Source organism: Scyliorhinus canicula, chromosome 9 (assembly GCF_902713615.1).
Source record: "Scyliorhinus canicula chromosome 9, sScyCan1.1, whole genome shotgun sequence".
Lineage (NCBI taxonomy): Eukaryota > Metazoa > Chordata > Chondrichthyes > Carcharhiniformes > Scyliorhinidae > Scyliorhinus > Scyliorhinus canicula.
In genome coordinates, this window is record NC_052154.1 from 100,480,643 (window position 1) to 100,503,935 (window position 23,293).

The 23,293-nt window shown below is 44.2% G+C and overlaps 1 protein-coding gene and 1 long non-coding RNA gene across 2 annotated transcripts in view; both read right to left on the minus strand.

Moving 5' to 3' along the window:
• LOC119970921 (salivary glue protein Sgs-3-like) overlaps positions 1–2,943 on the minus strand; it is a 45,625-nt gene extending 42,682 nt beyond the window's left edge. The window contains exons 1-4 of the mRNA XM_038806031.1: positions 2,892–2,943; positions 1,742–1,789; positions 1,189–1,218; positions 829–858 (exon numbers count right to left, since the gene is read on the minus strand). The gene's annotated coding sequence lies outside the window, so the exon portion shown is untranslated. The remainder of the gene's footprint in view (positions 1–828; positions 859–1,188; positions 1,219–1,741; positions 1,790–2,891) is intronic.
• An 11,467-nt stretch (positions 2,944–14,410) lies between these two features.
• LOC119971037 lies at positions 14,411–20,579 on the minus strand. The gene is made up of 4 exons (XR_005461729.1): positions 20,496–20,579; positions 19,320–19,367; positions 18,760–18,789; positions 14,411–14,435 (listed from the first exon to the last, which is right to left on the minus strand). It is a non-coding gene; the product is annotated as an uncharacterized LOC119971037 (long non-coding RNA).
• Between the last annotated feature and the right edge of the window lie 2,714 nt (positions 20,580–23,293).

A 23,293-nucleotide genomic window follows, 5' to 3' on the forward strand; every position in this document is an offset into this window, starting at 1 on the left:
AAGCCTACTTGTGCCAACAAAGATTATTTTCATTTATTAACAGCATGTAATGCAGTGAGAAGTGGCAGCATCTCAGCTAATGTTATAGTGATGAAAGCAGGATTTTCATTTGGTAGCTTCTGATGGAGAGAGTATAGATTTTTGATCCATTTTTGCTCATCAGAGTTACCACTCATAATCTAATGGATTCTGCGATCAAGGAGCCGGGAGTTAAAGTGAAGAATGATGCTGTGGGAATAGGAGAGGCTGTTGGTTTTACCGTAAGGGCTCTTTCTTTTCCATTTATTGCGTATTTGGAAAACCAAGGAAAGGGGGCATTAGTCTGTGAATAGGGAAGCAATTAATAGTGGCTGAGCAGAGTGCCAGATTAATGAGTGCGTTCACTTTTATTGTTGTCTGCACTTGCGAGCCATCACCCATTTCTGTATGATGCATGTTGATGTCCCCTCTCAGGGACAGTCTGTTGCAGGTACCAGATAAGTGGATAGACTGGGGTACGGTGTTATTCAGGCAACTAATAGCATTGAAGAATTTGAACCTTTTTAGCCTTTTGGTTGTTCCCAACAGTTCAGTGACTATTTGTGCACTAAATCCAGGAAATTCTGCATGTTGAATTTGCAAAGCACAGAAAAATATTTTCTTCATCCTGGGAACCCTGACTGCTGCAGAATATAAACCTACCATATTAATATTGATCTGTCTACAGTCTTCTTTTGTTGCAGTGTTAAGATTGAGCTGGGAAAAAAAATCTTCCTCTGTGCAACATAATCTGATAAAATTTTACTAATTTGCCTCATTTGAATAAAGTAAAATTAAAAAATTCCTTACTTGGCAAAGTGCCTCCAACTGGACTTTCATCTGAAAGACATAATTTGAAACACATTGATCAATTGAATGACAAATGTTCAACACTACAACGATGAATTTATGTCTCAAGTATCACTGGAGATGAAATGCTAAGAATGGGAATGCGAAATGATGATTCCAGTAACTGTTAATGAAATCAGCATGTTGTCAGATGGCCATGAAAAGATTCAGCCCTGTGTCTCCTGGTAACAATGATCGTAACGCTTTAAATTCATACATTCCCATTGGTGTTTCAATCTGAAACTCCAGGCCGAGATATGAGTCTTTTTAAACTATCTTCATTCTGACGATATTGTTGAATGCATATTGCCAATATCATACCTGTTGTCAAAGTTGATGGGATTGTTGTCGCTGAAAGGCAAGTAATTCAATTTGTAAGTTGAGAAAATATAACATTTTCAGTAGAAAATCTTACTTGTCAAGTCAACAGATGAGATTTTATGACGACAAATCTTAGACTTTTCCATGTTCTCGTTGGGTGGAAGCTGGAATATTGCCCTGGAGAGTTGGTCAATCACAGTAGAGACGTTTAGTGTTTAGGACTGGCTTTTAGGCCCAGATTCCAAAAGTACAACCTTCTTTTGAATTGAAAATCTCAAATTTGCAGTTAGGTGGATCCTCGGGAAAATCTAGGTTGTTTGCATGAGGTTGGCCAGACGACCCAAACTGGCGCTGGAGTGTGGAGACGAGGGGATTTTCACAGTACTTCATTGCAGTGTTAAGCCTACTTGTGACACTAATAGAAATTATTACCACAATAACATCCTGTTTACCCGCCCACCCAATTACTATTTCTGACCCCCCTCAATCCTGTTGGAATCAAGGTCAATATAAGTAAAAACATGAACAAGATTAGAAACCTTGTCTACTTTACCTTTTGTTGAAGATGTTCTTGGAAAATAAGGCTGGCTGGTTATTCTGCCTGGAATTTAAAAAAAATGAACAAACGAGTCTTTTCTGGTTCTTGAAGAATTCTCAATCATTCACTCTCAAGAATTATAGGTCTGCAGACTTAATGCCCCAATATCATGATCATGTCCTTTTTGTGTTCTACCTCTAACATAACCGGATGGTTATTGAAGTTGGAGTGCTTAACACATGAAAAGAATGATTTGAAGCTGCGAGTGTATTAAAATCTTGGACAAATAAGTCTACAAAATTGATGGGCCAAGTTCCAGATCGCGCATTTGACCCATGGTCTCAGCGATCGGGAACCCGGCGTGGTGGCTGCGGGGCTGTGTCCAGCACCACCACAGTTCGGCGGGAGCTGTGCTGTTGGCCGGTGGGGCTTAGGAGAGGGCTGAGGGGAGGGACTAGTGGGGGGTGGCCCAGAATGTAGGAGGTGTCCAGTGTGGCACTATCTGGCAGGTCAGGTGCACGTACGACCGGGGCAATGCCGTACGGCCCGACCGCTGCAGATCGTCGCCGTGCACATACGCAGCCACGGACCCGACAATTCTCCGTCTGCTTATGCCGTGGAGGCTCGGCGTTTTACATGGCGCGCCTGCAAGCCCCTCACCGGCCGGAGGATCGGTGCTGGGGCGTCATCGATTTTTTTTGTTGTAAAATGCCACGGATCCTCCTTACATTGCCTGAAAATAGGAGAATGCAGCCCCTTGTGTCTGTAATTGGTACCAGATATGCTCAGTGGACTGAGTGGACTCATTGGTACATGGTCTATTTTTTGTGGGCAGCACCTTTCTGATCACATTTTCTCTGGTGGCTCCTGTTGCAATTTTCTTGTTTTTTTTCATAAATGTTCTTTATAGGGTTTTTGAACAAAGTATATTTACCGTTATGCACACAGGATAAGAGACATATACATATAAATATACACATATATAGAAGAGAAGGGCACACACAAACATACCAAAGAAAAGAAAACAGTAAATAATAAAAAAATATATCTTATTTGTACATTAATAGTTGCTACACTCAATGATGCAGCCACTGGTGAGTGTAAAGTTAGTGCAGATGTGGAAAATACTTATTACTTTGTTGACGAGATGTGGTTAAGTTGATACCTGTTGTTGAAGTTGCTCTTGTTGTTGACTCTGGAAGGATACAATTGATGATTTAAGTGTCGAGACTACAAAATTATCTTGTTCTCAGAGAATGATCTATGGGACGGGATTCTCTCTTAACCGACGCAAAAATTGTAAAATGGGATTGGGCGGAGAATAGCTTTCGATGCTAAAACTGCTGCAGGAGCTGATTTGATGCCAAATCGCATTTCTCTGTCACCACATAAACGGAGTTCATGCGTTTCACTCCGCAGGTGCAGTAGACACCGTTTGCATATCATTAGCGGGCCCGACCCAGTATTGTACGGGGCCTCAGCGATTCTCCCCCTCTGATGGACCGAGATCCCGAAGGCGTGGTTCACTTGTGCTGTAAAAAAATTGAGAAACTGGCATCATTGCTATTGAGGGAGAGAGAGAGACGAGGTCAGACACGGATAGGAGTGACTGCAGGTTGCTGGCCCGGATGTTGCCTGTGCTTTCTGGGATGCGGGGCCCTGTCTGGGATTTGGGGGTGAAAGGAGATTTGGGGCAAGATGCGGGGTGGATCCCGCAGTGCCAGTCGGGGCTACCATGTAGCCCGGTGGACTAGGTTGGGCACAGAGGTACGCATCGTACTAACATGTTGATCTTTCACCCGCAGCAGACAATGGATATTGGAACACAGGAAGGGTAGTCTTGCTACTGGTGGCTGCAGCCCTGGGAGAAGCCCTGCTGCTGTACGAGCGTGAACTGCTTGAGGAGGAAGAAGCAGCTGCAGTTACACAGTGTGCAGCAGTGGAGCGAGCAATAGAGGAGCGGGCCTTCAGAGACACAGGTGGCAGCCACCCAGGTTGGAGAGCCTCATGTGTACCGGCAGCTCCTGTCATTCGAGGACGTGCCGGATCGGCATGCCGCCGCCGACTCTGGCTGAGCAGAGAGACAGGCCGACATATGTGCCAGATGATGGCACACCAGACACCGCAGGGAAATGGGGGAGCTGACGTGCTCCGGGTGGCCATCAAGACAACGGTCGTCCTGAACGTTTACACCACGGAGTCCTTTCAGGCGCCAAGTGGGGAATTGTCTTAGATCTCACAGACCTTGGTGCACACGTTCCAATGATAATGGGGAAACATAAATAACCAGCTGGATGAGTCTCATGCAGGTTATTCCAGCCATGCAATTTGATCCACGGAACAACACTTTGTCTCCTCAACGGAGATTCCTGCCCTGTGTCTCCACCCAGATGTCTATAAACGGATCATCTATTGTTCAGCGTTTAGTCTGGGAACTCTGACCATAAAACAAGGTTAGAATTTGATTGTAATTGAGTGCAACCTTGTTTAAATTGCATTCATTTCAATGTGCTTGTCTGTTTCTCAATCAGAATCTCCTATTTTCCGGTTGAAACTTGAAATCCCAAAACAAAAGTTTGTATTCATAGAACATAGACCAGTACAGCACAGAACAGGCCCTTCGGCCCTCGATGTTGTGCCGAGCAATGATCACCCTACTCAAACTCACGTATCCACCCTATACCCGTAACCCAACAACTCACCCTTAACCTTACTTTTTTTTTAGGACACTACGGGCAATTTAGCATGGCCAATCCACCTAACCCGCACATCTTTGGACTGTGGGAGGAAACCGGAGCACCCGGAGGAAACCCACGCACACATGGGGAGGACGTGCAGACTCCGCACAGACAGTGACCCAGCCGGGAACCGAACCTGAGACCCTGGAGCTGTGAAGCATTGATGCTAACCACCATGCTACCATGCTGCCCCTAATTCATATGATGAATCACAAAACAGATATGCGGTACACCACATACTTATATGAATTACATGCACACTCCACAAAAACGTACAGAGTGAAAATTGTTCATGATTCTTGCCACCAGCTGCTATTCCAACTCTCCCTGCAGGAACGTTGCACCAGCTACTCCAATCTGATCCCAGTAAAAATGCCATTGGAGTCTCACTAGAGAAATTTGTGGGGCTGAGGCCTACTTTAGGCGGGTGGCCCATTTACATTTGCTATATTACCTTGTGTGATACATGTTACTCATTTGATTTTTTCCAAGATGATCCTGTACTCGATGTGCATTTAGACTCAAAGTCTTCAATTAAAGCAAATTGTTTATTGAGTAACGTTTGCAAACAAACTGAGTTTGTTCTCACTTCACTAGCTCAACTAGAGATTAAATTAATAATATTAGATATATCTAAACTATGATTAACTGCACCTGCACACTTAGCTATCCCTCTCTACCTCTGTCTACCAGTCACGCCCAACATGAAGAGGCGCAAACTCGGCTTGAGCTTGTCTTTCTTCCCATCTCTAGTGCTGCTATCTAGTGGTTATCTCGCTATTACTTATGTACATTAAACATTTCTATACATACCGATATGCATATCAGTACAAGTTTCAGAGATGCTGCAGGCTTTAAATCAGTGATAAAGGAAGTAGTCGAGTTCTGAATGAGTAATCACCTGGATATTAACTGACTAATCTTTTCATTTACTCTAATTGGATAGGTAAAAGTTGACAGCTGTGGTTCAGAAATGGAAAACTGTCTTGTTTGCAGGAAGACATTTTAATCCAAAGTTATGGAAAATATATGTTGACAGAATGTTGGGCGCGATTCTCCCAGAGAGGGAGAAATCGTAAGGCTGGCGTCAAATCCGGGCGGGTTTGACGCCAGCCTCCCCCTCCCCGACCGGGAACCAATTCTGGTCCCCGGTCGGGGCTAGCATGCTGCCGCCGTAAATTCCGGCATCGCGGGCTTAACGAATTTCGTTAAGCTCGCTTGCCAGAGTTTGAGCCGGCTGACGCGTCACATGACGTCAGCCGCGCATGCGCGGATTGGAAGACTCCAACCCGCGCATGCGCGGATGACGTCATCGCGCATTTGCGCAAAACCCGCGCATGCGCGGGCCGGGATGCCCCTCAGCCGCCCCGCGAAGTGATACAGCGGGGCGGCGGAAGGACTAAGAGGGCGCGGGAATCGGACCGATCGCGGGCCCATGGCACCCTTGGCACGGCCGTGGTACTGCCATGCCAATCGGTGCCATGGTTTTAAAAATCGGCACTTTACGGCCGTTTTTACGAACGGCCAGACCAGGTGTGTTTGCCGTTCGTAAAAACGGCCGTAAAGGGATTGGAACTCGGCCCATCGGCCAGCTGAGAATCGCTGCTGGCCGTAAAAAAACGGCGGCAGCGATTCGTATCGGGAGCCGGGCGTGGGGGGGGGGAGAATAGCGGGAGGGCGTCAGACTAGCGTGGCCGTAAAATTTTACGAACCCCGCTATTCTCCGCACCGTCGTGAGTGCGGAGAATTGCGCCCGTTGTTATTTACATACTTGTTGTTGCAGTTGATGTTGATGCTGTAAAAAACACAGTTAATGATGTAAATATACAGGATGGAACATCATTCCATCACCTCAATTCAGAATCCCAGTTGTCAAGTGAGTGGGGAAAATTGAGTTAATGAGGGAGTGCTGAATATATTTGGAAAAGGAAGATCGACCGTGCATGTGCAGCAAAGGTGATGGCATGTTACAGGCAATAGTTGAGAGAGAATCTTTGTATCTTTACACAGCAAAGTGAATAAACATTTGAAGCAGCAGAAGGTACTGGAACCTGTATTACTATCAGAGTAATGAGGATGGATTTAGGCAGCTGTCGGAAAAAGGAGCTCAGAATCCAATGGCACAATTAGTGCTAATAATTTCTGACTTTCGTACAATTTCGCTTACTCAATGGGAAATTTGCTGTACAAATTCAAAGGTTAATTCAGAAATATTGGTTCAAATATTTCAGGTTCATGAAATACTGCTGTTGAAAATTACAACTATGCAGACATTGGGTGGAATTTAATGCCCCCCTCCGTGCTGAATCTGGTGACAGTGTGGCATTTCATCAAGCAGGAGAGAGGTGAGTTGAGCTCACTGCCTTCCTGCCTCTGCCCGATGAAGTCCATAGTGTGCGGCTCCTGGATGGCCTCCCCAGCCCACCACCAACTGACGCATTTCAGTGGGCAATTCCACGGTGGGTTTGTGGGGGTGCTCTTATTAAAACTCATACGGTGTCTGATCACTGTACACAAGATTGTGAAGGAGAATCCCCTTTTAGAATCACGCCCCTGGCCTTACTGGCCTAATATTGGCTGACTGCTCGTCATGGATGGAATTTGGACCCATAATCTCCATGATCCCAGGGATGAACCATCACTGCAGAGGTTGGCATTTAATGAGGATGGCCTTCTGAAACAGAGACGATGCAGGGCAATCACCTCTTCTCAAGCTGATGACCAAAACTCTCATCACCGACAATCAAGTATTTCAAATAATTAACGCACGTTATTTTTGTCATAATATACACCAGTACATCATGGTGCAGACACACACACTGACTGACACACAGCAAGACCAATCAACACACACAACACCGCAGCCAATCACCAGTTAGAGCACACTCACTATAAAGACAGAGGGCAGCAGTTTTCCTGCTCATTCGGGATGCAGCCTCTCAGAAGGACAGAGCGCCCAGCTTACAGCACAGATATTCACCATGTGCTTAGTGCAGACTGGTTAGGATAGGCATAGGTCTTTAGTTTAATCAAACATAGTGTCGACCCACAGTGAAAGTATGTTCAACAGTTTCTAGCTTAATAAAATAGTGTTGTACTATGTCAAGTGTTGGTAGCCTGTATGTGTTACTGCTGAGATTAACAGTCTCCAAGGATCCAGAGTACCCAACACATCACTTTTGATCAATAAAGTTATGATTTTACAAAATGGTGAAGATATACGTTAGGAAATACTAAATAATCCTGTGATTTTTAATAGTGTATGCCAATTATCGAGTTCTGAAATCCACTGTCATTCTCATTACAATGAATTCATTGAGAGCTGAATGGGAAATCATTCAATTTATCTTAGCAATTTGATACTTGTTGCTGTTGGTGCCATTGTTGTTGTTGCTGGAAAGTAAAGATTTGGAAGTTTAAGTGAGGGGAATATTGAGCAATTACATCACCTTTCAGTAGGAAATGCTGATATGAGGTAAACCAAGGAACCTGCTCACCAAGACTCTACCCTGAATCAGAATCATATTGTGCAGAATGAGGCCATTTGACCCATCAATTCATCACCAACACTGAATGAACACTCTACCCATATCCACGTCACCGTCAGCACCTGCAATCCCCGAAACGTAACCTGCACATTCTTGGACACTAAGGAGCAATTTACCAGGGCAAATTCACCCAATCCACATATCTTTGGCTGCGGGATGAAACCGGAGCACCAGGAAAAAAGTTACGTGGACAGCAGTGGAGCAAGGCACCTGGCGAAAGAATACAATGAATGTGTTAGATTTTGGTGGAAGGTGAGATATAAGTGAGATGCAGGGAGGTTGGCTTTGGTTGGCCTCTAGAGGAATGGGGGTGATGTGACATGTGAGAGACAGGAGTGATGCCAGTGTCATAGAGGGCGTGCCTCACTCAAGCTGGCCTAAGGAGATCATTTATCTTCTCCTGCCCCGGTCCCAGTACTGCTGGTGAGGCAGGCAACACTCACCGCTGCATCGAGCTCGGATGGGAAAAGCAGGGTGCAGGTCTCCGTGAAGCCATCTCCTTGGCTGAAATGAGGATGTTTGGGGAGTTCAGAGCATATAAGTAGCTCCAGCTAGTCAGACTCTCCAGCACCAATTTCAACCCAAACGAATTGGATGCCAGGGGAATGAGAGTTTCTCTAAATTCTCATGGGCAGAGTTCTGGCCTAGCTGTATGTCCTGACTCACTTCCCGAATAAAGGCCAAAAGGGAATGTGCGCCAAACTATCATAATGCAAAGGTAGTCTGACGAGTTTCATAGAAGTCTTTTTCTTCTGTAAAACAACAGTACCTGCGCGAGGCACGGAACACTTCACCGGGTTAAGTTTGCATTCTACTTGGCTCCACAGTGGCCAAATGTTTTAACTCATGCTGAGTAAGTTAACCTAGCCTACAGTAGGGGAGCACAAGTTCCAATGATCATGGGGCCATTCCACCCATGCAAATCGGTCCGGGGGTAACACTTAGTCTCTTCAATGGAGAATCTGGCACTGTGTCTCCACTCAGAAGTCTATAAACGGATCATCTATTGTTCAGCGTTTAGACTGGGAAATTTGACCTTGAATCTCGGTGAGAATTTGATTGTAATTAACTCCAAGCTTGTTTAAATTGCATTTACTTCAGTGTGCTTGTCCGTTTCTCAATCAGAATCCCCAATTTTCCGGTTTAAACTTTAATTCCCAAAACCAACGCTTGGATTCATATGATGAATCACAAACAGATATGCGGCACACAGCACACTTATATGAATTACATGCACAATGCACAAAAACTTACAGTCAACATTGTCCTTGATTCTTGCTACCTGCTGCTACCCCGATTCTCCCTGCAGGAACGTTGTACCAGCTACTCCACTCTGATCCCAGTAAAAATGCCATTGGTGTCTCACTGGAGAAATTTCAGAGGCTGATGCCTACTTTAGGCGGGTGTTCCACTTACTTTTGTTATATTACCTTGTGTAAGATAAGATAATCATTTGCACCTTTCCAACATGATCCTGTGTTCGATGTTCTTTAACACTCGAGGTCTCCAATGAAAGCAAATTGTTTATTGAGTAAAGTTAGCAAAAGAACTGTGAGTTTGTTCTCTCTTCACTATCTAAACTAGGGAATAAATTAACAATATTTGATATAACTCAACTATGATTAACTACACCTGGACTCTGAGCTTTCTCTCTACGTCTGTCTATTAGTCGCACCCAACACAAAGAGGCGGGAACTCGGCTGGAGCTTGTTTTTCTTCCCATCTCCAATGCTGCTATCTGGGGGTTATCTTGCTGTTACTTCTGTATATTAACCCTTTATATACATGCAGATATGCAGATCAGCAGAACTTTCAGAGAAGCTACGGGTTTTAAATCAGTGGTGAAGGAAGTAGTCGAGTTCTGAATGAGTAATTACCTGGATACTAACTGACAAATCTTCTAATTTACTCCTGTTGGATATGTAAAGGTTGACCGCTGTGGTTTAGAAATGGGAAACCCTTGTTCACAGGAAGAAATTTTAATCTGATGTTATGGAAAACATATGTTGACAGAATGTTGTTTGATACCTACTTGATGTTGAAGTTGACATTGATGTTGATGCTGCAAAGAACACAGTTAATGATGTGAATATACAGAATGGAAAATCATTCCAACATCTCTCAATTCAGAATCGCATTTGTCAAATGAGTGGGGAACATTGAGTTAATGAGGAATAAATTTGGAAAAGGAAGATTGACCGTTCATGTGCAGCAAAGGTGATAGCATGTTACAAGGAATGGTTGAGAGAGGAACCTATGTATCGTTACACAGCAAAGTGAATAAACATTTGAAGCAGTGGAAGTTCCTGGAACCTGCATTAATATCAGAGTAATGAGGATGGATTTAGACAGCTGTCAGAAAAAGGAGCACAGAATCCAATGGCACAATTTGTGCTGATAATTTCTGACTTTTGTACAATTTCACAGATACACAGTGGGAAATTAGCTGTACAAAATCAAAGGTTAAATTAGAAATATTGGTTCAATAATTTCAGGTTCATGAAATACTGTTGTTGAAAACTGCAACTATGCAGACATTGGGTGGAATTGAAAGCCCCCCTCCGTGCTGAATCTGGTGGCAATGCGGCATTTCATCATGCAGCTCAGAGGTGAGGTGTGAGCTCACTGCCTTCCTGCCTCTGGCCGATGAAGTCCATGGTGTGTCGGATCCTGAATGGCCTCCTCAGCCCACCTGCAACTGAGGCACTTCAGTGGGCAATTCCACTTTGGATTTGTGGGGGTGCTTTTGTTTAAACTCATAATGTGACTGATCACTGGACACAGGATTGGGAAGGAGAGTTCCCTTTTAGAATCACGCCCCTCGCCTGACTGGGTAATAATGGCTGACTGCTCGTCATGGACTGATTTTGGACCAATAATGTCCTTGATCCCAGCGATGAAACATCACTCTAGAGGTTGAAACTTAATGAGGACGGTCTTCCGAAACAGAAACAATGTAGGGCAATCACCTCTTCTCTAGCCGATTACCAAAACTCTCATCACCGACAATAAAGTCGTTTAAATAATTAACGCACGTTCTTTAGATTAATAAATGTTATAACCTGCCTGCTTACCATTGGCTGGGGACTAATGACAATCCCACAATCCTATGGGAGTATGAGCTTCCCCAAAGTGGGGGGGTGGAGAAATCATTAGCAGACTCCCTGCATGAATAGAGCTGGCCAGTTTGGAATCGGCACAGAGAGAGGAGTGAGCAGCAAGGGAAGTTGCTGCTGTTGTGTAATAATGCTATTGTAAATACATGTTATTTCTTTGTATCCTGAAAACGCGTGCTGGATTTTTCATGGCCCTCACAAAAATAAAGTTATTATTTCACTAACTGATGAAGATATATGTTAGGAAATACTAAATAAAGCTGATTTCTTTAATAGTGAATGACAATTATCGAGTTCTGAAATCCACTGTCATTCTCATTATAATGAAATTGTTGTGAGGTGAATGGGAAATCATTCAATTTATATTAGCAATTTGATACCTGGTGTTGTTGGTGCCATTGTTGTTGTTGCTGCAAAGTAAAGATTTGGAAGTATTAGTGAGGGGAATATTGCTCAATTACATAATCTTTCATTAGGAAATGCTGATATGAGGTAAACCAAGGATCCTGCTCGCCAAGACTCTACCCTGAATCAGAATCATACAGTGCAGAATGAGGCCATTTGACCCATCAAATCTGCACCAACCCTCTGAATGAACACTCGATTCATGTCCACCTCACGGTCAACACCACCCGATCCGCGAAAACTAACCTGCACATTCCTGGCCACTACGACGCAATTTAGCAGGGCCAATTCACCCACCCCACATAACTTTGGTCTGTGGGAGGAAACCGGTGCACCAGGAAGAAAGCCACGTGGACAGCAGTGGAGCAAGGCACCTGCCCAAAGAGTACAATGACGGTGCTAGATTTTGGTGGAAGGTGAAATATGAGATGCAGGGAGGTGGGCTTTGGTTAGACTCCAGAGGAATGGGGGTGATGTGATGTGTGAGGGACAGGAGTGATGCCAGTGGCACAGAGGGGGTGACTCACGCTAGCTGCCCTGAGGAGGTCATTCATCTTTTTCCTGCCCCGGTCTCAGTACTGCTGGCGAGGCAGGCAACACTCACTGCCTCATCAACCACTTCCCCAACTTTGTTAACAATGGCTGGATTCAGTCTCCGGCCCACCCTGGCGAAGAGGGTCTCCTTGCTCTCTTCCACCTCGTCCAGCATGCAATCGAGCTCTGATTATAAAATCATGGGGCAGGTCTCCGTGAACCTATGTCCTTGGCTGAAATAAGGATGTTTGGGGAGTGGAGAGCTCATCAGCAGTTCTAGCTAGTCCGAATATCGAGCGCAATTTCAGACCCAGCGAATCGGATGCCAAGGGAATGGGATTTTCTCCAAATTATAATGGGCAGAGTGCAGGACTTGTTGGATCTCCTGACTCGCTCCCGCATAAAGCCCCAAAGGTATTCGAGCCAGCTATCATAATGCGAAGGTAGTGCGACGAGTTTCATAAAAGTATTTTCCTTCAGTAGAACAATTGGCCATGCTAAATTGCCCGTAGTGTCCTAATAAAAGTAAGGTTAAGGGGGGGGGGTTGTTGGGTTACGGGTATAGGGTGGATACGTGGGTTTGAGTAGGGTGATCATGGCTCGGCACAACATTGAGGGCCGTAGGGCCTGTTCGTGCTGTACTGTTCTATGTTCTAACAGTATCTGCGCGAGACACGGAACATCTCACCGGGTCATGTTTCCATTCTAATTTGCTCTGCAGTGGCCAAACGTTTATCTTCATGCTGGGTAACTTTACCTGCCCTCAGCAGGGGAGACCAAATTCCAAAGATCAGGGGGAAACAATCATCTGCAACTGGATGAGTCCCATGCAGGTTATTCCACTCATGCAATTCGGTGCAGGGGGAAACAGTTAATCTTCTCATTTACCCGAGTTGGATAGGTAAAGGTTGACCTCTGTGGTTTAGAGATATTGCTTAGGCTGCAAAGTAATATTTTAATGATAATGATCAATCTTAATTTGTGCACTTTTTATGACTGATAAACACTATTGTTACATGTTTTTAAAAATTCCATATCTGTTGTTGAAGCTGTAGTTTTTCCCAATGCTGAAAGGGATACAGTTGATGATGTCAGAGTGGGAAGCATCAAAATGATCTATTTTTATCAATGGACAATATCAATGAACAAGTTGTTGAAAATCAATATTATCATTTTAACTGAATTAATTTTGTTCTTGATTAACTTCCAATTTTACCTCAATTCGTAATAATTTCAGAAGTTATTGAAATTTTAGTGTATAAAATATGTGTATAAAGATATTAAAGCTGGAGAATATAAGCAGCGCGATAGCACAGTGACTAGTTCTGTTGCTTTACAGTGGCATGGACCCAGGTTTAATTCCCGGCTTGTGTCACTGTGTGCGGAATCTGCACGTTCTCCCTGTGTCTGCGTGGGTTTCCTCCAGGTGCTCCAGTTTCCTCCAACACGTACCGAATGACTTCCTGTGAAGTAATTAGGACATTCTGAATTCTCACAGTAACTTTATTGCAGTGTTAATGGAAGCCTACTTGTGACAACAAAGATTATCATTTTCATTTATTAACAGCATGTAATGCAGTGAGAAGTGACAGCATCTGAGCTAATGTTACAGTGATGGAAGCAGGATTTTCATTTGGTAGTTTCAGATGGAGAGTATAGTTTTTTGATCCATTTTTGCTCATCAGAGTTGTCACTCATATTCTAGTGGTTTCTGCGATCAAGGAGCCGGGCGTTAAAATGAAGAATGATGCTGTGGGAATAGGGGAGGCTGTTGGTTTTACCGTAAGGGCTCTCTCTTTTCCATTTATTGCGTATTTGGAAAACCAAGGAAACGGGGCATTAGTCTGTGAATAGGGAAGCAATTTATAGTGGCTGAGCAGAGTGCCAGATTAGTGAGTGCATTTACTTTTACTTTCGAGCCAACACCCATTTCTGTATGATGCATTTTGTTGTCACTTCTCCGGGACAGTCAGTTGCAGCTACCAGATAAGTGGATAGCCTGGGGTACGGTGTTATTCAGGCAACTAATAGCATTGAAGAATTGGAAACATTTTAGCCTTTAGGTTGTTCCCAACAGTTCGGTGACTATTTGTGCACTAAATCCAGGAAATTCTGCATGTTGAATTTGCAACGCAGAGAAAAATATTTTCTTCATCCTGGGAATCCTGACTCCTGCTAAATATAAACCTACCATATTAATATTGATCTGTCTACAGTCATCTTTTGTTGCAGTGTTAAGATTGAGCTGGGAAAAAAAATCTTCTTCTGTGCAACATAATCTGATAAGATTTTACTAATTTGCCTCATTTGAATAAAGTAAAATTAAAATATTCCTTACTTGGCAGAGTGCCTCCAACTGGACTTTCATCTGAAAGACATAATTTGAAACACATTGATCAATTGAATGACAAATGTTCAACATTCCAACGATGAAGTTATGTCTCAAGTATCACTGGAGATGAAATGCTAAGAATGGGAATGCTAAATGAAGATTCCAGTAACTTGTAATGAAATCAGCATGTTGTCAGATGGCCATGAATCGATTCAGCCCTGTGTCTCCTGCTAACAATGATCGTAACGCTTTAAATTAATCCATTCCCATTGGTGTTTCAATCTGAAACTCCAGACCTAGATATGAGTCTTTTTAAACTATCTTCATTTTGAGGAAATTGCTGAATGCATATTGCCACGTGCAAGAAGTGTGTTCAGTTGCAGCTCCTGTTAGACCGCTTGACGGCTCTGGAGCTGCGGATGGACTCACTTTGGAGCATCCGCGATGCTGAGGAGGTCGTGGATAGCACGTTCAGTGAGTTGGTCACACCGCAGGTGAAGGTTACTGAGGGAGATAGAAAATGGGTGACCAAAAGAAAAAGCAAGAGTAGGAAGGCAGTGCAGGTGTCCCCTGCGGTCATCTCCCTGCAAAACAGATATACCGCTTTGGATACTGTTGAGGGAGATGGCTCACCAGGGGAAGGCAGCAGCAGCCAGGTTCATGGCACCGTGGCTGGCTCTGCTGCACACAGGGCAGGAAGAAAAATGGCAGGGCTATAGTGATAGGGGACTCGATCGTAAGGGGAATAGACAGGCGGTTCTGTGGACGCAATCGAGACTCCAGGATGGTATGTTGCCTCCCTGGTGCAAGGGTCAAGGATGTCTCGGAGCGGCTGCAGGACATTCTGGGGGGGAAGGTGAACAGCCAGCTGTGGTGGTGCACATAGGCACCAACGATATAGGTAAAAAACGGGACGAGGTCCTACAAGCGGTATTCAGGGAGTTAGGAGTTAAACTAAAAAGTAGGACCTCAAAGGTAGTAATCTCAGGATTGCTACCAGTGCCACGAGCTAGTCAGAGTAGGAATGTCAGGATAGATAGGATGACTGCGTGGCTCGAGAGATGGTGCAAGAGGGAGGGATTCAAATTCCTGGGGCATTGGGACCGCTTCTGGGGGAGGTGGGACCAGTACAAACCGGACGGTCTGCACTTGGGCAGGACTGGAACCGATGTCCTAGGGGGGGTGTATTCTAGAGCTGTTGGGGAGGGTTTAAACTAATGTGGCAGGGGGATGGGAACCAATGCTGGAAGTTGGAAGGTAGTAAAACAGGGACAGAAACAAAAGGAAGTAAGGGGAAAAGTGCAAGGCAGAGAAGACATAGTCAGAAATCCATAAGGGCGACAGTACAAGGTACAGTGACTGAGGGGAGCACAGTTAATAGGCCCAGTAATAACAAAAGGAATAAAACTGGAGATGTTAAGATTCAAAACAGAGGTAAAAAAACCAACATAGGTGTACTTTACATGAATGCTCGTAGTATTCGGAATAAAGTAAATGAGTTGGTGGCACAAATCATCGTAAATGACTATGATTTAGTGGCCATTACTGAAACATGGTTAAAGGATGGTCACGACTGGGAGTTAAATATCCGAGGGTATCAAACTATTCAGAAGGACAGAGTGGATGGTAAGAGAGGTGGTGTTGCTCAGTTATTTAAGGATGACATCCGGGCAATAGTAAGGGATGACATCGATGCTATGGAGGATAAGGTTGAATCCATTTGGGTGGAAATCAGGAATAGTAAGGCAAAAAAGTCACTGATAGGAGTAGTCTATCGGCCACCAAATAGTAACGAGATGGTGGGGCAGGCAATAAACAAAGAAATAACTGATGCATGTAGAAATGGTCTAGCAGTTATCATGGGGGGATTTTAATCTACATGTCGATTGGTTTAACCAGGTCGGTCAAGGCAACCGTCAGGAGGAGTTTATAGAATGTATCCGCGATAGTTTCCTAGAACAGTATGTAATGGAACCTACGAGGGAACAAGCGGTCCTAGATCTTGTCCTGTGTAATGAGACAGGATTGATTCATGATCTCATAGTTAGGGATCCTCTCGGAAGGAGCGATCACAATATGGTGGAATTTAAAATACAGATGGAGGATGAGAAAGTAAAATCAAATACTAGTGTTTTGTGTTTAAACAAAGGAGATTACAAGGGGATGAGAAAAGAACTAGCTAAGGTAGACTGGGAGCTAAGACTTTATGGTGGAACAGTTGAGGAACAGTGGAGAACCTTCCAAGCGATTTTTCACAGTGCTCAGCAAAGGTTTATACCAACAAAAAGGAAGGACGGAAGAAAGAGGGAAAATCGACCGTGGATATCTAAGGAAATAAGGGAGAGTATCAAATTGAAGGAAAAAGCATATAAAGTGGCAAAGATTGCTGGGAGATTAGAGGACTGGGAAATCTTTAGGGGGCAACAGAAAGCTACTAAAAAAGCTATAAAGAAGAGTAAGATAGAGTATGAGAGTAAACTTGCTCAGAATATAAAAACAGACAGTAAAAGGTTTTACAAATATTTCAGACGAAGAAGAGTGGCTAAGGTAAATATTGGTCCTTTAGAGGATGAGAAGGGAGTTTTAATAATGGGAAATGAGGAAATGGCTGAGGAACTGAACAGGTTTTTTGGGTCGGTCTTCACAGTGGAAGACACAAATAACATGCCAGCGACTGATAGAAATGAGGCTATGACAGGTGAGGACCTTGAGAGGATTGTTATCACTAAGTAGGGAGTGATGGGCAAGCTAATGGGGCTAAAGGTAGACAAGTCTCCTGGCCCTGATGGAATGCATCCCAGAGTGCTAAAAGAGATGGCTAGGGAAATTGCAGATGCACTAGTGATAATTTACCGAAATTCACTAGACTCTGGGGTGGTCCCGGTGGATTGGAAATTAGCAAACGTGACGCCACTGTTTAAAAAAGGAGGTAGGCAGAAAGCAGGAAATTATAGACCAGTGAGTTTAACTTCGGTAATAGGGAAGATGCTGGAATCTATCATCAAGGAAGAAATAGCGAGGCATCTGGATAGAAATTGTCCCATTGGGCAGACGCAGCATGGGTTCGTTAAAGGCAGGTCATGCCTAACTAATTTAGTGGAATTTTTTGAGGACATTACCAGTGCAGTAGATAACGGGGAGCCGATGGATGTGGTATATCTGGATTTCCAGAAAGCCTTTGACAAGGTGCCACACAAAAGGTTGCTGCATAAGATAAAGATGCATGGCATTAAGGGTAAAGTAGTAGCATGGATAGAGGATTGGTTAATTAATAGAAAGCAAAGAGTTGGGATTAATGGGTGTTTCTCTGGTTGGCAATCAGTAGCTAGTGGTGTCCCTCAGGGATCCGTGTTGGGCCCACAATTGTTCACAATTTACATTGATGATTTGGAGTTGGGGACCAAGGGCAATGTGTCCAAGTTTGCAGATGACACGAAGATGAGTGGTAAAGCGAAAAGTGCTGAGGATACTGGAAGTCTGCAGAGGGATTTGGATAGGTTAAGTGAATGGGCTCGGGTCTGGCAGATGGAATACAATGTTGACAAATGTGAGGTTATCCATTTTGGTAGGAATAACAGCAAACGGGATTATTATTTAAACAATAAAATATTAAAGCATGCCGCTGTTCAGAGAGACTTGGGTGTGCTAGTGCATGAGTCACAGAAGGTTGGTTTACAAGTGCAACAGGTGATTAAAAAGGCAAATGGAATTTTGTCCTTCATTGCTAGAGGGATGGAGTTTAAGACGAGGGAGGTTATGTTGCAATTGTATAAGGTGTTAGTGCGGCCACACCTGGAGTATTGTGTTCAGTTTTGGTCTCCTTACTTGAGAAAGGACGTACTGGCGCTGGAGGGTGTGCAGAGGAGATTCACTAGGTTAATCCCAGAGCTGAAGGGGTTGGATTATGAGGAGAGGTTGAGTAGACTGGGACTGTACTCGTTGGAATTTAGAAGGATGAGGGGGGATCTTATAGAAATATTTAAAATTATGAAGGGAATAGATAGGATAGATGCGGGCAGGTTGTTTCCACTGGCGGGTGACAGCAGAACTAGGGGGCATAGCCTCAAAATAAGGGGAAGTAGATTTAGGACTGAGTTTAGGAGGAACTTCTTCACCCAAAGGGTTGTGAATCTATGGAATTCCTTGCCCAGTGAAGCAGTTGAGGCTCCTTCATTACATGTTTTTAAGGTAAAGATAAATAGTTTTTTGAAGAATAAAGGGATTAAGGGTTATGGTGTTCGGGCCGGAAAGTGGAGCTGAGTCCACAAAAGATCAGCCATGATCTAATTGAATGGCGGAGCAGGCTCGAGGGGCCAGATGGCCTACTCCTGCTCCTAGTTCTTATGTTCTTATATCATACCTGTTGTCAAAGTTGATGGGATTGTTGTCGCTGAAAGGCAAGTAATTCAATTTGTAAGTTGAGAAAATATAACATTTTCAGTTGAAAATCTTACTTGTCAAGTCAACAGATGAGATTTTATGACGACAAATTTTAGACTCTTCCATGTTCTCATTGGGTGGAAGTTGGAATATAGCCCAGGAGAGTTGGTCAATCACATTAGAGACGTTTAATGTTTAGGACTGGCTTTTAGGCCCAGATTCCAAAAGTACAACCTTCTTTTGAATTGAAAATCTCAAATTTGCAGTTAGGTGCATCCTCGGGAAAATCTAGGTTGTTTGCATGAGGTCATGACTTGGCCAGACGACCCAAACTGGCGCTGGAGTGTGGAGACGAGGGGATTTTCACAGTACTTCATTGCAGTGTTAAGCCTACTTGTGACACTAATAGAAATTATTACCACAATAACATCCTGTTTACCCGCCCACCCAATTACTATTTCTGACCCCCCTCAATCCTGTTGGAATCAAGGTCAATATAAATAAAAACATGAACAAGATTATAAACCTTGTCTACTTTACCTTTTGTTGAAGATGTTCTTGGAAAATAAGGCTGGCTGGTTATTCTGCCTGGAATTAAAAAGAAAAATGAACAAACGAGTCTTCTCTGGTTCATGAAGAATTCTCAATCATTCACTCTCAAGAATTATAGGTCTGCAGACTTAATGCCCCAATATCATGATCATGTCCATTTTGTTTTCTACCTCTAACATAACCGGATGGTTATTGAAGTTGGAATGCTTAACATATGAAAAGAATGATTTGAAGATGCGAGTGTATTAAAATCTTGGACAAATAAGTCCACAAAATTGTGTTTTGAGTGTCAAGCCAGGTGCACCGCCCCCGATGGGCCAAGTTCCAGATCGCGCATTTGACCCATGGTCTCAGCGATCGGGAACCCGGCATGGCGGCTGCGGGCTGTGTCCAGCACCACCACAGTCGGGCGGGAGCCGTGCTGTTGGCCGGTGGGGCTTAGGCGAGGGCTGAGGGGAGGGACTAGTGGGGGGTGGCCCAGAATGTAGGTGTCCAGTGTGGCAATATCTGGCCGATCAGGTGCACGCACGACCGGGGCAATGTTGTACGGCACGACCGGTGCAGGTCGTCGCCATGCGCATACGAAGCCACGCACCCGACAATTCTCCGCCTACTTTTGCCGTGGAGGCTCGGCGTTTTACATGGTGCGACTGCAAGCCCCTCACCGGCCGGAGGATCGGTGCTGGGGCATCATCGATTTTCTAGTTGTAAAATGCCACGGATCCTCCACACATAGCCTTAAAATCGGAGAATGCAGCCTGTTGTGTCTGAAATTGTTACCAGATATGCTCAGTGGACTGAGTGGACTCATTATTGCATGATCTATTTTTTGTGGGCAGCACCTTTCTGATCACTTTATTCTGGTGGCTATTGTTGCAATTTTCTTTTTTTTTCATAAATGTTTTTTATTGGGTTTTTGAACAAAGTATATTTACCGTTATGCACACAGGATAAGAGACATATACATATATTTACACATATATAGAAGAGAAGGGCACACACAAACAGACCAAAGAAACGAAAACAGTAAATAATGAAAAAATATACATTATTTGTACATTAATAGTTGCTACACTCAATGATGCAGCCACTGGTGAGTTTAAAGTTAGTGCAGCTGTGGAAAATACTTATTACTTTGTTGACGAGATGTGGTTAAGTTGATACCTGTTGTTGAAGTTGCTCTTGTTGTTGACTCTGGAAGGATACAATTGATGATTTAAGTGTCGAGACTACAAAATTATCTTGTTATCAGAGAATGATCTATGGGACGGGATTCTCTCTTAACCGACGCCAAAATCGTAAAATGGGATTGGGCGGAGAATAGCTTTCGATGCAAAAAATGCTGCAGGAGCTGAATTGATGCCAAATCGCATTTCTCTGTCACCACATAAACGGAGTCAATGCGTTTCACTCTGCACGTACAGTAGACACCGATTGCATATCATTAGCGGGCCTGACCCAGTATTGTCTGGGGCCTCAGCGATTCTCCCCCTCCGATGGGCCGAGATCCCGAAGGCGTGGTTCACTTGTGCTGTAAAAAAATTGAGAAACCGGCATCGTTGCTATTGAGGGAGAGAGAGAGACGAGGTCATATACGGATAGGAGTGACTGCAGGTTGCTGGCCCGGATGTTGCCTGTGCTTGCTGGGATGGGGGCACTGTCAGGGAAGTGGGGGAGATAACAGATTTGGGGTGAGATGCGGGGTGGATCCCGCAGTGCAAGTCGGGGCTACCATGTAGCCCGGTGGACTGGGCACAGAGATACACATCATACTAACATGTTGATCTTTCACCCGCAGCAGTCAATGGATATTGGAACACAACCAGGAATGTTCGTCTTCCTACTGGTGGCTGCAGCCCTGGGAGAAGTCCTGCTGCTGTACGAGCGTGAACTGCTTGAGGAGGAAGAAGCAGTTGCAGTTGCGCAGAGTGAAGCAGTGGAGCGAGCAATAGAGGAGCGGGCAGCAGAGACACAGGTGGCAGCCACCCAGGTTGGAGAGCCTCATGTGTACCGGCAGCTCCTGTCATTCGAGGATGCGCAAGATCGGCATGCCGCCGACGACTCTGGCTGAGCAGAGAGACAGTCCGACATATCTGCCAGATGATGGCACACCAGGCACCGCAGGGAAATGGGGGAGCTGACGTGCTCCTGGTGGCCATCAAGACGACGGTCGTCCTGAACGTTTACACCACGGAGTCCTTTCAGGCGCCAAGTGGGGAATTGTCATAGATCTCACAGGCCTTGGTGCACACGTTCCAATGATAATGGGGAAACATAAATAACCAGCTGGATGACTCTCATGCAATTTGGTCCACGGAACAACATTTTGTCTCTTCAACGGAGATTCCTGCCCTGTGTCTCCACCCAGAAGTCTATAAACGGATCATCTATTGTTCAGCATTTAGACTGGGAACTCTTGCCACCTGCTGGTATTCCAACTCTCCCTGCAGGAACGTTGCACCAGCTCCTCCACTCTGATCCCAGTAAAAATGCCATTGGAGTCTCACTAGAGAAATTTGTGGGGCTGAGGCCTACTTTAGGCGGGTGGCCCATTTACTTTTGCTATATTACCTTGTGTGATACATGTTACTCATTTGATTTTTTCCAAGATGATCCTGTACTCGATGTGCATTTAGATTCAAAGTCTTGAATTAAAGCAAATTGTTTATTGAGTAACGTTCGCAAACAAACTGTGAGTTTGTTTTCTCTTCAATAGCTCAACTAGAGATTAAATTAATAATATTAGATATATCTAAACTATGATTAACTGCAACTGCACTCTTAGCTATCTCTCTCTACCTCTGTCTACTAGTCACACCCAACATGAAGAGGCGGGAACTCGGCTTGAGCTTGTCTTTCTTCCCATCTCTAGTGCTGCTATCTAGTAGTTATCTCGCTATTACTTATGTACATTAAACCTTAAAATGCATACTGATATGCATATCAGTACAAGTTTCAGAGATGCTGCAGGCTTTAAATCAGTGATGAAGGAAGTTGTCAAGTACTGAAGGAGTAATCACCTGGATATTAACTGACTAATCTTCTCATTTACTCTAATTGGATATGTAGAAGTTGACAGTTGTGGTTCAGAAATGGAAAACTGTTTCGTACGCAGGAATAAATTTTAATCCAAAGTTATGGAAAATATATGTTGACATAATGTTGTTTTTTACATACTTGTTGTTGCAGTTGACGTTGATGTTGATGCTGTAAAAAACACAGTTAATGATGTGAATATACAGGATGGAAAATCATTCCGTCACCTCAATTCAGACCCCAGTTGTAAAGTGAGTGGGGCAAATTGAGTTAATGAGGGAGTGCTGAATATATTTGGAAAAGGAAGATCGACCGTGCATGTGCAGCAAAGGTGACGGCATGTTACAGGCAATAGTTGAGAGAGGAACCAGTGTGCAAAGTGAATAAACATTTGAAGCAGCAGAAGGTACTGGAACCTGTATTACTATCAGAGTAATGAGGATGGATTTAGGCAGCTGTCGGAAAAAGGAGCTCAGAATCCAATGGGACAATTAGTGCTAATAATTTCTGACTTTAGTAAAATTTCACTTACTCAATGGGAAATTTGCTGTACAAATTCAAACGTTAATTCAGAAATATTGGTTCAAATATTTCAGGTTTATGAAATACTGCTGTTGCAAATTACAACTATGCAGACATTGGGTGGAATTGAATGCCCTCTTAATGAATCTGGTGGCAGTGCGGCATTTCATCAAGCAGGACAGAGGTGAGTTGTGAGCTCACTGCCTTCCTGCCTCTGCCCGATGAAGTCCATAGTGTGCGGCTCCTGGATGGCCTCCCCAGCCCACCACCAACTGACGCACTTCAGTGGGCAATTCCACGTTGGGTTTGTGGGGGTGCTCTTATTAAAACTCATATGGCGTCTGATCACTGTACACAAGATTGTGAAGGGGAGTCCCTTTTTAAAATCACGCCCCTGGCCTTAC